At 46.7% G+C, this 15,058-nt stretch overlaps 1 pseudogene; it reads right to left on the reverse strand.

Moving 5' to 3' along the window:
* Window positions 1–13,254: 13,254 nt before the first annotated feature.
* Window positions 13,255–14,802, reverse strand: LOC147737678 (endogenous retrovirus group PABLB member 1 Env polyprotein-like; annotated as a pseudogene).
* Window positions 14,803–15,058: the final 256 nt, after the last annotated feature.

The raw sequence follows: 15,058 nt of genomic DNA on the forward strand, positions 1-15,058 counted from the left end.
CACCGGATTTCTAGGTAAAAAGGCGTGCGGTTGTAGCCAGGCTTACTGAGAAATACCGGTACACTAGTATTGCCAGGTCGGCGAAGTCCTGTTGCGTGCATCAATCCTCCGAGGCGTCCGGGTAGTGGATTTCTGGCGGGTGATGTGCACCAACTTCAGCAGGACATGATCAGGCTTCAAGAGCAGAACATGGATCTGCAGGCCCACTGCGAGGATTTGGAGAATCGGTCCTGCCGCAACAACATCAGGATTCGAGCGGTCCCCTGGGAAGGCGAGGGGGGTGACCTGCGAGGATATGTGGAGGCCCTCTTCCTCCAGATTTTGGCGGAGAACGACCTTACGGAGATCCTTATGGACAGAGTACACCGTGTTGGGTTGCCACGTGGTGCACGGTCGCCACCTCCTGATATCCTGGTCTGCTTACATGACTTTCTACTAAATGAGCGCATACTTAGGAAGGCCAGGGACACTAACCCATTAGAGTTCCGGGGGCATCACCCCCAGCTATTCCAGGACTTGGCGGCCTCCACGCTACAGAAACGCCGGGACTTTCGACCAGTAACAGCGTTTCTACGGGACCATAACGTGGCCTACTCTTGGGGTCACCCCTTCCGCCTAATTTTCCGGTGGCAAAACAGATTAGTGAAGATCAGATCTTTGTCGGCGGCTCGGGACCTCCTGGGCATGGACGAAGCACCCTCGCCTCGCAGAGAAGGTACATCCCCAGCAAGACGAAGATCCCGCTCCCCTGCCTGGCAGAGAGTGGGCTGCTCAGCAATGGCGGAGGGCCCGGATCCGGCAGTTAGCCAACACGAGCGAGGTGAAGCTGTCGCTTCGGTTGCATTGGTGACTGAGGCGGACAGCTCCTCAGCGGCCTGAGACCCCCAGATGCAGCTCCAAGGTGGCTGGAGGGACTCTTCCACCTCAGGTACATCGAGAGACCTTTCCTCCTACTGGAGGGTTACCCCGACCCTGAACTCTGGGGGGACATTACCTGGGTTCACTTCCCCCGACCCTTACGGTCATGTCCAGCTGCCCCCCTATGGGGCCTGTTTTGGTTAGTTTTCTTCTCTAGTTCTCCCGTTTGGGAGATTTGTCATTTTTTGGGAGGGACGGGGGGGTTGGGTGGGAAGGGAGGGTGGGCAGTGGTGGTAGCGATGGGGTTTGTTTGTTTGTAGAGGAATGCAGTGCAATGGTGACTCTAGAGGGTGATTTACAGATGCAACCGCCCGACCTAGGAGGGGGTGCCTTTCGGGGAGGGACATGTCCTGGGTATCGCGCGCTCTTGGGGGGAACTAGGGGGGGATGCCTCGGGGAGACATGTCTGGCGCTGCCTATACTCTTCCTATGATTGAGCTGGGGAGGAGGCCTTATACCCGATGCCTATTACACTGGGAATGTGAAACGTGAAAGGTCTTAACTCCTCCCAGAAAAGGCAGAAAGTGTGGAAGTACATCCTAGATCATCATCTTGACGTAGTGGGGCTCCAGGAGACCCATCTGGCCTGAAAGGATGAAACCCGCCTCAAGAATAAGCAGTTCCCCCTTATTTACAGATCCTCTGCCTCCACAAAACACAGGGGGGTGGCCCTCTTATGTCGATACAACCTGCAATACCAACCTATGGGCGTGCGTAGTGACAGGGAGGGTCGGTGGCTTATGGTTAAGGGAATGCTCCTTGGCAAGCTCTGTACGTTTCTAGTCCTGTATGCTCCCAATGCAGGTCAAAATGGGTTCCTTCAGGGCTTGTTGCGGGAGGTGGAGAACTTTGTAGAAGGCACCTTGGTGGTCATGGGTGACTTTAACCTGGTATGGGATAAGGAACTAGATTGCTCTCATCATCAGTGAACAGAGGCAGGCCTTTTTTCCTCAGACACGCAAAACACCATGGAGAGCCTTGGCCTTACTCATAGCTGGCGCACTCTCCAACCCCAGACCAGAGACTACACTTTTTTCTCCCATGTCCACCACACGTACTCGCGGCTGGACCACATTTTTCTGAGCCAATCACTGAGGGGAGACCTTCGGGAGAGTGAAATATTCCCCCTATCCGTCTCTGATCACAGTCTTCTGGCAGTGTGCTTGAGTTGGATTCCGGGGGCGACCCCCCATCGCAAGTGGTACTTCCCAATGTCCCTGACCCGGGACAAATCATCCTGCCAAAATCTCCGCACGGCTTTTCGCGACTTTTTTGAACTCAATCAGGAGGAGGATACATCGATTTTTAACCTTTGGGACGCCTTTAAGGCAACAATAAGGGGCAAATGCATAGCTCTAATATCCGCCCTTAACAAGCTTAGACGAGAGGAAAGGGAGGCGCTTGAAAGGGAGATCTCCGCCCTTGAATTGGTGCACAAACAAAATCCCTCCCGGATAACACTGAGACCACTAACAGCAGTCAGGGGCAAACTCAAGGCCCACTAGTATCAGAAAGTACTTTATTCGGCTAAAATCATTAACCATGAAAGTAACAACAACGTAAACAGCATACTACATAAAGAAACTGACTTAAAAATAGACATACTAGTTATATTTCATTTGCACTAATAGTTTTCCTTAATTTCAAAACATGTTTAAAATAGTTTAAAAGAACCACAACAGTAAAAACAGTATCCATTCTCTGACATTCAAGGAATGCTAAACGACATCTTTTTAAATTCATATCTTTGATAAGGGGGATTAAAAATTTTCGACGGGGAATAGAATAAAATTTACAGAAAAATAAAATGTGAATGTCGGATTGGGACGAGGAATCATCACACGGGCAGGTAGGTAAAGTCTGTGGCCATAAATTCATCTTTGGGAAGGACAGAAGTCTAAAAACAAGATTCAATCTAAAGCGGGTTAAAAGAAATCTATCGTAATTTGACATCCACAGGGTCAAATAGGGCTGTACTTTTACTCCAGTCAGTATCTGGTTATGCCAAGCAACTGTCTTTTTACTGGCCTCTGCTCTTCTTCTTTTATCCATGAGGTATTCCAGACTCAGTTTTTTCAAAGATCTTCTGGGTATAGTTCCCATAGATAATGGATCCTCGTAGTATTCGCAGTGACCAATATCAAACATAAATTGCTTAATATATGCTAACCATTCGACCCTGGCCGAATTTTCCATATTCAAAATATCCTGTATCACAGCCCGGTTAACTACACATTCATTAGTAGTCCACACCCTGTGCCACACGAGAATGGGCTGTATTCTAATTAAGTCTGATAAATAAGGTTGACCCAACTCCACATGGCAAATGTAAGTAGAAACACTCTGTGGTACAGATAAAACATCCCGTAAAAAATTGTTTTCAGCAAATTGGAGTGGGTCAATATTAAAAAAGCCCCAAAGTCCCGCACCGTAGAGGGCTACGGATATACATGTGGCATTGTATATGGTCAAGATTTCTTTTATTGGTTTTTTCCCCAGCTTTTTCATGAAAGTCCTAACGGCCATTAAAGTTTTTTGGAACAGAAGAGTTCTGGCCTTTATGGCAGTTAACCATCCTCCCCGTTCATGAAACAAAATACCCAAATAGGGAAAAAACGAAATATTTTCCAAGGGAACGTTATTTAAAAACATGGTTTTCGACTTTTTATCAGATTTTGTGCCGCAGTTCATGGAGTATGTTTTTCCACAGTTAATTTTCAGATCTAAACTCAACATGAACTTTTCAAAGGATACTAACAGTTTCTGTAAGGCCAAGGGGGTTCGAGCCATTAGGACAGCATCGTCCGCATACATGAGCGCAGGGATCGACCTCTTCCCCACTCTAGGCATGTCCCTGCACTCTTGCAGAAGACGATGTTCAAGTCCAATAATATAAAGAAGAAATAAGAACGGGGCCAGAACGCAGCCCTGGCGTACTCCGCGACCCACTCCAAATCTTCTAGTACATTCTCCCCCACTGCCATAGCGGACCGATGCTGTGGCACCTGAGTATAAATCTCTCAAGAAGGAAATTATGGCATCGTCAACGCCCAACCCTTGCAAGATATCCCACAATTTGGTATGCGATACGCAATCAAATGCCGAAGACAAATCAACAAATGTAAAATATAACTGTTCCCCTTAAACCCTAGTATATTTTTGTTGGATAATCATTAAATTTAGGCATTGTTCCACGGTTCCCAAACCTTTCCGGAAGCCGTACTGTAGGTCACTCAAAATTTCATTATCTTCAGCCCAGTTCTGAAGTCTTGCCAAAATTATTCTCCCAAAATTTTTTACAGATGAATCAAGAAGGGAAATTGGCCTATAACAAGCACAATTTTGTCTCTCACCCTTCTTGAAAATTGGCACGATTATTGAAGTAAACCAGGAAGAATGCATACCATTGGCTAGGGCAGCATTAAAAAGCTGTGCCAACATGGGATCCCAAATCTCCACATTTGCTTTATATAAATCTGCAGGGATCCCATCTGGGCCAGCAGCCTTTCCACCCTTAGTTGCATTTAATCCGATTAAGACTTCCTCCAGGGATATCACCAGCTTTTCCTCACCCATTACACTATTCACAGATTTAAGAACATTAGTCGAACATGGGGCATCCTGCGAGCTATATAAAGTTGAAAAGTGTTTCACCCATTCCTCTTCGGTAATCGCCGTCTCAATACGAGCCTTATGACTGTCGAAGAGAAGAGGGGCATTAACTGCCCTCCAAAATGCAGATGCATCTTTAGACTGTGCAGCCTCACAGAGTTCTTCAAGGGCCTCCTTTTTTATAACATCTTTCCTATTTTTCAGGGCCTTATTATAAGAATTCCTTAACCCTCTTATTACTAAGTGATCCCGGGGTGATCTATGAATGGCATTTTTCAAGTCACTTAGTGCCCTGGTACAAGCGGTATCAAACCAGCTTTTAGTGCGCCTAGTCTTGTTTCTTAGCTCCACCCACAAACTTTTCTTAATTTCCAGGGCTATTTTATCAAAATGCTCTAAAATCTGAATGGAGCAGGCCAATCTCCCTAGGCAAATAGAAAAACTATCTGAACAGGTATTTAACAATTTTGCCAAAAACTTTTCTGGCATAACATTGCCCCATTTTAGAGTATACCCATTTTGCCTACCTAAAATCAAATCAGAGGCTATGTCTCGGGTGAGGGTATATTCAGAATATTCATAGAAAAGATTCTCGACCTCTAATGATAAGGGCAGATGATCACTTAGGGGCAACTCTAAAATCGTTAAACTATTGATTCTGTTACCACAGCTATTTGATACAAGAATAAAATCAATAGTGGACATTGCTCCTCTGCCAACAAATGTCGGTTGAAATGAAGTGGGGTTCTGAGCTATTTCATTCGCAAAACCCAGATCATACATAAATACTAGTTCATTAAGTAGGTCCCCAATCAAGGAGTGTTCAAAGTGTGTTAGATGTGTGTCTTGTTCTAACATTAGGCCACAAATCCCCTTTTTCCCCCTTGTACAAAGTGGACAGTTAAAATCACCCCCCCATAAAATTACTGTTTCCTTATTTGATTTTTCTGTTTCATGTTGTATGTTTTCTCTAAGTGTTCTTAAGGTAATCAGTATTTCAGTTTTCGGGATATTATTGTAAAAGTTAATCAAAATTACAATAAGTCCCTTAGTACATATGGTTATAAGTTGAAAGTAATTCGAATTAGGTTTAAAAGTTACTTTCTCATATTTAAGCTTGTTCGAGAGGAATGTTGTAAAACCTCCCTTCGCACGGCCATATAGACCGCCCTCAGCTGAGGTAAAGAAAGTTCTGTACCCACTTAAATGCACGGGTTCTGTGGTCCATGTTTCTTGAAGGACCACAACATCCCGCTCATTTAGGATTAGGTCCAATGATGGATTATCTATCTTATTTTTTAACCTGCTACATTCCAAGATAGGAATGTACAGGAATCCTGTTTTTTATTTCTTCCTACCTCTTGCTCCATGGAGATATCACAATCTATCTCCTTACATTGAGGACTCACTTCCCCACTGTTATTCCCGGTCTCATCCTTCTGAGCTATGATAGAGCTAGAAGGAGGAGGAGGCTCCTCGCCAGCACCAGAATTTATATTGCTGGTCAGTTCTGAGAGAAAGATTATTTGACCTCCCTCCCCTACGGAGGGCATTATAGGGTTACTTTTAGGTGTGTCAGCCTCTACCAGACTCCGAGAATTTGTGTAATCGGCACCCTTTTCATGTCAATCCACATAATCAAGGCCCGAAAATACATCGAATCTGTTGTAGTTTGAAAGGTTATAGGCTGGGCACAAAAAATCTCTATTCTCCCGGAAAAGGTTGTCATTCCTATAATCCATTCCAGGGGTAATTGGGAAGAATTGCCTCTGAGCAATACCAAAGTGTGCCCCGAGTTGGGGTAATGCATTCGAACCGTATCCACGTTGATTTGACGGAAACCAATCTACAGGTTGTCTTACTCTATCCCTACCTCCAGGCTTTAGTCCTGGGCAGTATGGACTTTTTAAGTGATTCCCTTCCCCTTGACAGTACTAATGTGGAGGAGGCCGACTTTCGGTTCACTGAATGGCTTACTGCAGCGATCAATATTTATGCTCCTCCTACGCGTCTTTGCAGCTCCAGGAGTCCGGACGCACACAAATGGTTCACACCTGAGCTCAAAAAACTGAAACTGGAAGTGAGGCAAAAGGAAAGAACATGGCGCTCCCAGTACTGCCCTTTAGCCAGGGCCACGTATTGCTTAGCCAGGAAGACATACCAAAAAACTCTACACAACCATAAGACTGCCTACTTCTCATCTAAAATTCTAAACTCCACCAATAAGTCGAAAGAAATCTTCAGGATAGTGAACGACCTATGTAATGATGATAGAACCTCTCCTCCGGTAGTTCCTACACAAGCACTATGCAACTCCCTGAATGACTTTTTTCGCGAAAAGATTTTATTGATTAAACAGAACATCTCCACACTTCCAGCTTGTGCCCCTGTGGATGATATCCATCTTAATCCCTTAACTTTACACTCTTTTCCCCCCATAGATTTGAAAGCCTTCTTGGAATTATTGTCTAGAGTCAAACAGGCTCCCCTATGGATGTCTGCCCCCCCAAATCATGAAAGAAATCGGTCGAGCCATGCCCAATAGCATGATACCCTTGCTTAACGACTCTCTCACTTCAGGGACAGTGCCCAGTAGCTTTAAGCAGGCCTTATTGATACCCCTTACCAAGAAACCTGGTATTGACCCACTGGACCTCACGAATTACCGGCCTATATCCTTGCTGCCCTTCCTATCCAAAATGTTGGAGGCTCATGTTACCAACTGCCTCTCAAATTTTGTGGAGGAATCGGGCTATCTTCAACCCAACCAAGCAGGATTTCGGCCTGGTCATTCTACCGAGGCAGTAATATTGGCCGTCCAGAACACCTTGAGGTCCAATGCTGACAAAAATCTTCATCAAGCCCTGGTACTTCTTGATTTGTCCGCTGCATTCGACACGGTTGACTATTCTATTCTGGTCAACCGTGTCGAACAGGCAGGCCTTAGAGACTCTGCTCTAGCCTGGCTGAAATCGTTCATTTCTGAACGTACTCAGTCTGTCCGTCTAGGCTCTTTTTCTGCTGCTAAAATCAAGTCCTTTTGTGGGGTCCCCCAAGGCTCTTCGTTATTTCCCCTATTGTTTAATTTGTATATGCGGCCCCTTCTTTTTGCTTTAAGAAAGCACAAAGTCACTGTATACAATTATGCAGATGACTTGCAGCTAATCTTCGTACTTAATTCTCCAAATGCTGTGGAGGATTTTCAAGCCACCATGACTTTAATCCAGAGTTGGATGTCCTCAAATCATCTTAAATTAAACCCGGGGAAAACTGAGCTGATCTTGCCCGGTAAGAGCGAAATCAGTTGGAGCCCTAATTTCTGGCCTGTTGATATGGGCCTCCCCCCTAAGAAATCTCTAACTGTAAAAAGCCTGGGGATAACCATCAACGAGGACCTCACGTTAAAATCCCAGATTGGAACCAGGGTTTCCTCTGGATTTTTTCAATTGAGGAAAATTAGGAAAATCGCACACTTCCTCACCCATTCCGCCCTAATTCAGGTGGTCATGGCCCTAGTCCTCTCCCACATCGACTTCTCAAACAGTCTCTATCTTGGCCTACCTGTAGGCCACCTTAGAAGACTGCAGTACTTGCAGAATCAGGCCGCCAGGCTGATCTGCAATGTACCCAAATGGGAATCTTTTAAATCAGGCTTAGAGACCCTGCACTGGCTACCTGTGGCTCAAAGAGCCGAATTCAAAGCTGGGTGTATCATCTGCAAGGCATTGCAAGGCAAGGGACCTTTATTCATCAGGCAGCTGATTGGAAGATATGTTCCTTCACGCAGTCTGAGATCAGCCCACAAAGATTTACTTGAGGTACCACGCTTTAAGAAAAAACGACAAGGAGGCAGCAGTTTCCATTTTTTAGCAGCCACCCTATGGAATTCTCTGCCACTAGCCCTCAGACAGAGTAAGGACCTCCTTGCCTTTAGAAAGGCATTTAAGACTCACCTCTTCACACAGGCATACTTGAAATAAAGACTCTCGTAGACTCACCCCTTGTTATGTTTTTTATCTCTTTCCAGCGCCAAGAAGCTCTCGGGCGTATGTGCGCTTTATACATTTTTAATAACATAACATAACATAACATAACATGGATAGAAATAGCTAAGGTAGTGAGTAGAGATAGAGTCACTGCCATTTGACTCATACCAGTCTCCTATATGACGAACTGCTCTGTGGTCTTTGAAATTTACAATAATAACATCCCCTTTCTTATCTTTGGGTCTGGAGCCCACCCAGAGTGATCGCCTCACTGTCAGGATTTCTCCATTAATGTGCGGTGGCAAGGGTCTGTTATTATATACCCAATGTGTTACTTTATTTCTTAATGCACGGTGGTCTTCCCTAGCATCCATAGGTAACTCGGGGACGCCTGCCATAACTATAGTATAGGGAGCTGCTTCAGGCGGTAGGTCAACCGTTCTCCTTTGGTACCGTTTTCCATTATGTGGATTTGCGGTACCATTCTCCTTACTATAATAACAGGGCAGAGTTCACACTATTGAAACTACAACGCCTCTCCTATTCTCAGGGGAACAAAGTGGGGAAGCACCTGGCCCGCCAACTCAGGGATAAGAGTGAGAAAGAATATATAGGAGGCCTCCAGGACCCATCAGGCACCCTGATGCACCAAGACTCGTCCAAGGCTGAGCTATTTGGCGACTTTTACGCTGCTTTGTACTCGGCGGACGCTCTGGACCCCGGGGACCAAATTGCATATCTAGGAACACACCCACTCCCCCAGGTCTCCAAAGAATGGAATGAACTGCTTGCGGCTCCCTTCACTAGGGAAGAAGTGCTGACTGCCATTAAAGCTCTGAAACCTCACAAAGCACCAGGGCTGGACGGCTTCACCGCCCCCTTTTATCAGATCTTTGCCTCGGAGTTGTGTGACTTCCTGACGCAACTGTTTAATAACATGGGGGAGTCAGGCCTGACTTCGGGCTCCATGGCGGAGGCTGTAATATCAGTCATCCCTAAGGCGGGGAAGGACCCCTCAAGATGTACATCATATAGGCCTATAGCCTTACTTAACATAGATGCTAAATTGTACTCATCCATCATTGCTGCTAGGCTCCAGGACTTAATGCCAGCCCTCATCCACCCAGATCAATCTGGCTTCATCACAGGTCGCCAGACCCATGACAACACCAGGAGAATGATCCACTTAATTGAAGAGGCCAACAGATTCAAGATCCCAGCATTCCTAGTGGGCCTCGATGCCGAAAAAGCCTTCAACCGGATGGACTGGGGCTTCTTGTTCCGCACCCTAGAGGCTTTCGGCTTTTCCTCTAAACTCATCTCCATGCTGAGGGCCAACTACAGTAGTCCCCGATCTAGAGTCATTGTCAATGGGCATCTGTCATCGTTCTTTCCGCACTCTCGTGGTACAAGACAGGGTTGCCCCCTGTCTCCTCTACTTTTTGCTCTCAGTATAGAAGCCCTGGCGCTGATGGTGAGGGAGAACCTGGACATACGAGGTCTCCCCTTTTCGGGGGAACAGCATAAAATCTCCCTCTTTGCGGACGATGTGCTTTTCTCCCTGGCGGACCCAGCACACTCTCTCCCTCATGTACAGGACGTCTTGTCACGCTTCGAGAAGGTAGCCAGTTTTAAAATCAACCACAGTAAATCCTACATTCTTAATCTTACGCTCCCACCTGCCGAGGTGGAACACCTCCGGCCGCTCTCGCCCCTGTCCTGGTCCCGCTCCTCAATATAATATCTAGGAGTTCAGCTGACCTCCAGTGTCGAGAAACTTTATGCCGCCAATTTCCCCCCCTTGTTGGCGCAGATACAGAGCGAGATGGCCCGGTGGAAGCCTATATTTACATCCTGGCTAGGACGAATCCATGCGGTCAAAATGTCCATGCTTCCCAAACTCTTATATCTTTTTCAAGCACTGCCCATTGTTCTGGACGGGGACTTCTTTCGTCACCTTAAGACCATGATTCTGCGTTACATCTGGCAGGGAGGCCGAGCTCGATTCTCCTTCGTAACCCTTCTGCGCCCTTTAAAGAACGGAGGGGTAGGTCTGCCAGATATGCACCTGTACTACAAGGCGGGGCAGCTCCGAGTCCTGGTTGAGTGGACTCAGACTGAGTCTGAGAAACACTGGCTCCACATGGACAGGAGTGTGGCAGGCAGGTCTATTTGGGACCTAGTATGGAAACCCAAGGGGGACAGACCTAGGAACACTTACATCAGTACGCCTACTAGCACCACCTTGAAGGTATGGGATTCGGTCTCTGACGATGGGGAGGTGGACGTCCTTTCCTTCCCCCTTTACCCCTATCCATTTCAATCCGGCCTTCCCCCCGGCGGCGAGTTAGGGTTCTTTCGACACCTGGAGGACCGGGGGTTGCCTCGCTCTCAAGAATGTGTTCCACGGCTTCGCCCCACTCACTTTCGACAACTGCATGCGAGACTTCGCAGTTCAGCAAACGGAGCGATTCCATCACACTCAAATGCTCCACTGGGCGCTGTCGCCCGAGGTGCGAGACGCGGCAACCAGGCCACCTACACCCTTTGAGGCCTTTCTCTCTCAGACCTCCTCCATGCGGGGCGTGATTTCATTCATTTACAGTCTCCTGCTCTCTACTGCCATCTCTCCTCGTCCTCGATATATGAGTCATTGTGAAGAACACCTCAGCCGTGATATGTCCGACGAGGAATGGTCCCGACTTTGGCATGACATAGCTAGACTCAATCATTCAGTGGAGCTGAGAGAGGCCCATCTCAAGACGATGATGGACTGGTACTTGTATCCGGCCAAATTGAAAAATATTTTCCCGAACTCTTCTGATAGATGCTGGAGGGGTTGTGACTTGTTGGGGGACTTCCGCCACATCTGGTGGGACTGCCCTGTCATTCGCCCCTACTGGGAAGAGATACTGTCTCATATCAAGGAAATACTAGGTTACCCAGTCCCGGACTCACTGGCCTTTGTCTTACTGGGCCTCCGTGACCCAGTTTTGGAACACCAGACCAAGGCAGACAAAAAGATTCTCTGGCTTTGTATAGGAGCGGCTAAGCTGATCCTGGCAGCGGCCTGGAAGAAGAAGGAAGCCCCTGCGCTCTCTGTGTGGCATGCACGTTTGTGGAAACTATTGAGTATGGAGCGCATGGCCGATATTTTCCGGGGTGACTTTAAGAACTTCATCTTCCGCTGGGGTCCCTTGGTCCTCTTCCTTTCCGTGGGTCTGCCATCTGCGGTCTGCCCACCTACATTGCGAGCTCTTCACCTGTTCCAAGTGTGATTTGATTATCTGAGTGAATGTGTGAATGCAATTCAGCTACCACCACTGGGGGAGGGGGGAGGGGCAAGCGGTTGCGGGGTGGTGAGAAGGGGGGGGTTGTTGTTTTTTGTTTTATTTTTGTGACACCGCTCTTGCTCGAAGGCGGAGAGATGAACAGTGCAGCTTGGAATCTGACTTGATATGTTGTGCAATGCCTCCATGGCACCTTCCGCCACGGTAACGATTTGCTGGCTTTTTTTGAACTTCCTCACAGCAAGAGACTTTGCCCAGTATACTTTTACTGTTCGACTGGCTAATATGGGCGCGAACAAGCGCTCCCCTTGCTAATTATTGTCTCTCGCGCCAATTCATTTTAGCCCCTGTGTGGGATATTGTGCGGGATTGTCGCTACTTTTCTTTTTTCTTCTTTTTCCCTTATGCAAACTGTTAATAAACACATTTTTGAGAAAAAGGGATGCAATAGAAATAGTTCCTTTACAACACCAAGGAACAGGGGTTTAATCGCTGTATTTTCTAATACCCAAGAAAGATGGGACACTTGAAGGACTGGGCTATTCTAAGGCCCAGCGGTGCCAGGGGACAACACCTGAAACCTTCGTGGGTTACCTGTTCCGGCGTACAAATTACAGAGACACGGGACACTTCCTTCGGTGTCAAAGATCGAGGTTTATTTACTGCAGGGAATACAGAAGTCACAAGAAGTACAACATGTGTATGTTCTAGGAGACTGCTTCAACTTCCACTAAGTGGGTCGCTCCTTTTATACATCTTTCCGACATTGCACAACATGTGAACAAAAGATTACAACTCACAGTAAATGACAAAATGGTCGCTTTCATGTATCAGAAACCCGGAACATAATTACAGTAACATCACCGGTTCCCAACTGTGAAAGCACATCATCTCATCATTAAATACATTCCATTTAGGCTATAAACGAGCAAAGAGAAAAGACAGAAACAGGTGCAAGGAAGACAGTCCAACAGATTGAAAGAGAGTGTGGGGGCAGTATCGAAAGCATGATTGCAGGATCAAAGGATTCGTGCCATATGCATGCACGACTGAAACAATAGACCGGCCGGCGAGATGCGCTTTGAGCGGAATCATCTGCCTTTGCCGTATCATCCCCCTCGTCATAAAGTCACCCTCAAAGGAACACGTGTCTTCCGCAGGAGCTTGGGAATCCCAGGGTCACGAAGCGGACAGTGTCAGTTCGCTGACTACTTGAGGGCAAGAGACAAAATGGATGCCGTATCTAAAATGGAACCTGTGGGTTCAGATAAAGAAACCCACGAATAAGATGAACGGTACATAGTAGTGTAGCGGAAACGCGTACACCCACTAAACACGTCATTTGCGGTTCATAGATACCAAACTCGTACATATTCGAATGAGTCAAAAACATCGTTCCGATTCTCACGGAATCTCAGACGCTCCTTTTGCCCTCATGTAGGCAAGCACTAGTCGATATCAGAATCGATCTCGATATTCATCAGATCATTTAGATGTTGCTGCAACATTATTCTATCCATCAATGCTTCCTTGGTAACAGATGGCCGTCTTATACACGTTGTAGCACAGAGGCCACATAAGGCAGGACCACACTGTACGCAAAGACAACACGTGAATAGGAACGTTACAACAACCCCGATGATCATCAGAATCTTCCAACCCCACGTCGACATTAGGCCCCAAAACCATCCTAGTAACGTCCAATCGCCTACATCCACGTGTATGGATTCGGAGATCTTGTGCAACTTTGAGATGGCTTGATATACAGTTGGAGCGTTATCAGGAATAAATATACAGCAACTCGAATGGATCACCTTGCACACACCACCTCTATCTGCAAGAACAACGTCTAAAACCATACGGTTCTGCAACGTCATAAGTCTATCCGCCTGAAGCTCTGCTGTTAGATTACCAAGAGCGCTCGCAGTTATGTTACCAGTCGATTCTACCACACAAGTCAACTGTCTCAGGTTCCTACTATTAACCATAGGTCCCCAAAATGGCAGGAAACCCTTAAAGAAGTCTCCTGCTTCTTGACCAGCAGTGTCCTCCTTGCTAACAACGCCTCTCACAACTCTAGTCTTGTGATAGTCCGAGGCAACTGTAAAAGTTGGTGGCAAAAGATTCGCAATATAACAGGTGCCTGAGAAGTCACGGGGCAACAATGTAAATGCGCGATCATAACATACAAAATATGTACCCTTGGCAGTCAGGAAAACGGGGGAAGAGAGCGTTGGCAAAACATACGTCTCGGTACATGCACTCTCCCCAAGCTGAGCTCGCGGATTTCGACCACGTCCTTGTAAGCAGAAATTACCGAGGTGGGGTACAATCCAGATTGGAGACGAGCTTTTAAGCTGTCTATCACCCACTGACATGCTATACTCAGCCTCACTCAGATCCTTGTATGCTCCCACCTCTTCCTCTGGGATAAGCGATGCATCATAAATATCCCTATCTAAATCTGCAATTGCTCTCGCTAAAGGCTTGTGGTGCGGGCCGGAACCAAGGTCTGCAGTACGTGGCTCTCGATGGGGGTAGGAATCTAGTGCGCTACGAAACATAGTTTGGAATGCTCGAGCTGACCCCTGGGAGCTATAAGGAAGAACCAAATACGGAATACCCCTATCCATGGTATGTGGCATTAACCCACACACCCAACAGTTAGTAGTGTTCATTACCAACTGATGCTGATGTAGGAGCTGGACAAAAGAGTTGTTCATGAATTCCGCACGTCTAACCTGTTCATGTTGGGGTAAGAGATGAAAGGAATGTGGAGAAACAGTGGAAGTAGATTTCGGTACAGAAGAAGAAGTAGGTGAAACAGAAGGCAGTAATGACTGTATTCCATAATACACTCCACCCACTAACAGCATAGAAACAGTCAGGAATAGCAAAAATAGCTGAAACAGAAAGCATTTGGTTCAAATAAGCCTATGAAGCTTAGATCTTGACGCTAACATCCTCTCTACTTCCGACAGCTTAGAGAATTCCATCCTCTAAAAACCGTCCGTGACGTTCTTGACGCACTTCGTTCTGAGTAGCGATTATCGATTCCCAGGAGTTCCCAGGAGTCAACAAATGTAACCGACCTAATGTCAGGAACCTGCTAAACAGAAGGAAGTACCCGCACGGCCTTACGGTCAACCCGGATGAAAGGTTTTTATTTAACAAACATTCAATTGTAATGTAAGTCTCCTAGCTGTGGAAAAAGAAACACACATGAAAAAGGAATTCAATAATCAATAGAGG

The sequence above is a fragment of the Lissotriton vulgaris genome, chromosome 1_1 (assembly GCF_964263255.1).
Source record: "Lissotriton vulgaris chromosome 1_1, aLisVul1.2, whole genome shotgun sequence".
In the NCBI taxonomy this organism is placed as follows: Eukaryota; Metazoa; Chordata; class Amphibia; order Caudata; family Salamandridae; genus Lissotriton; species Lissotriton vulgaris.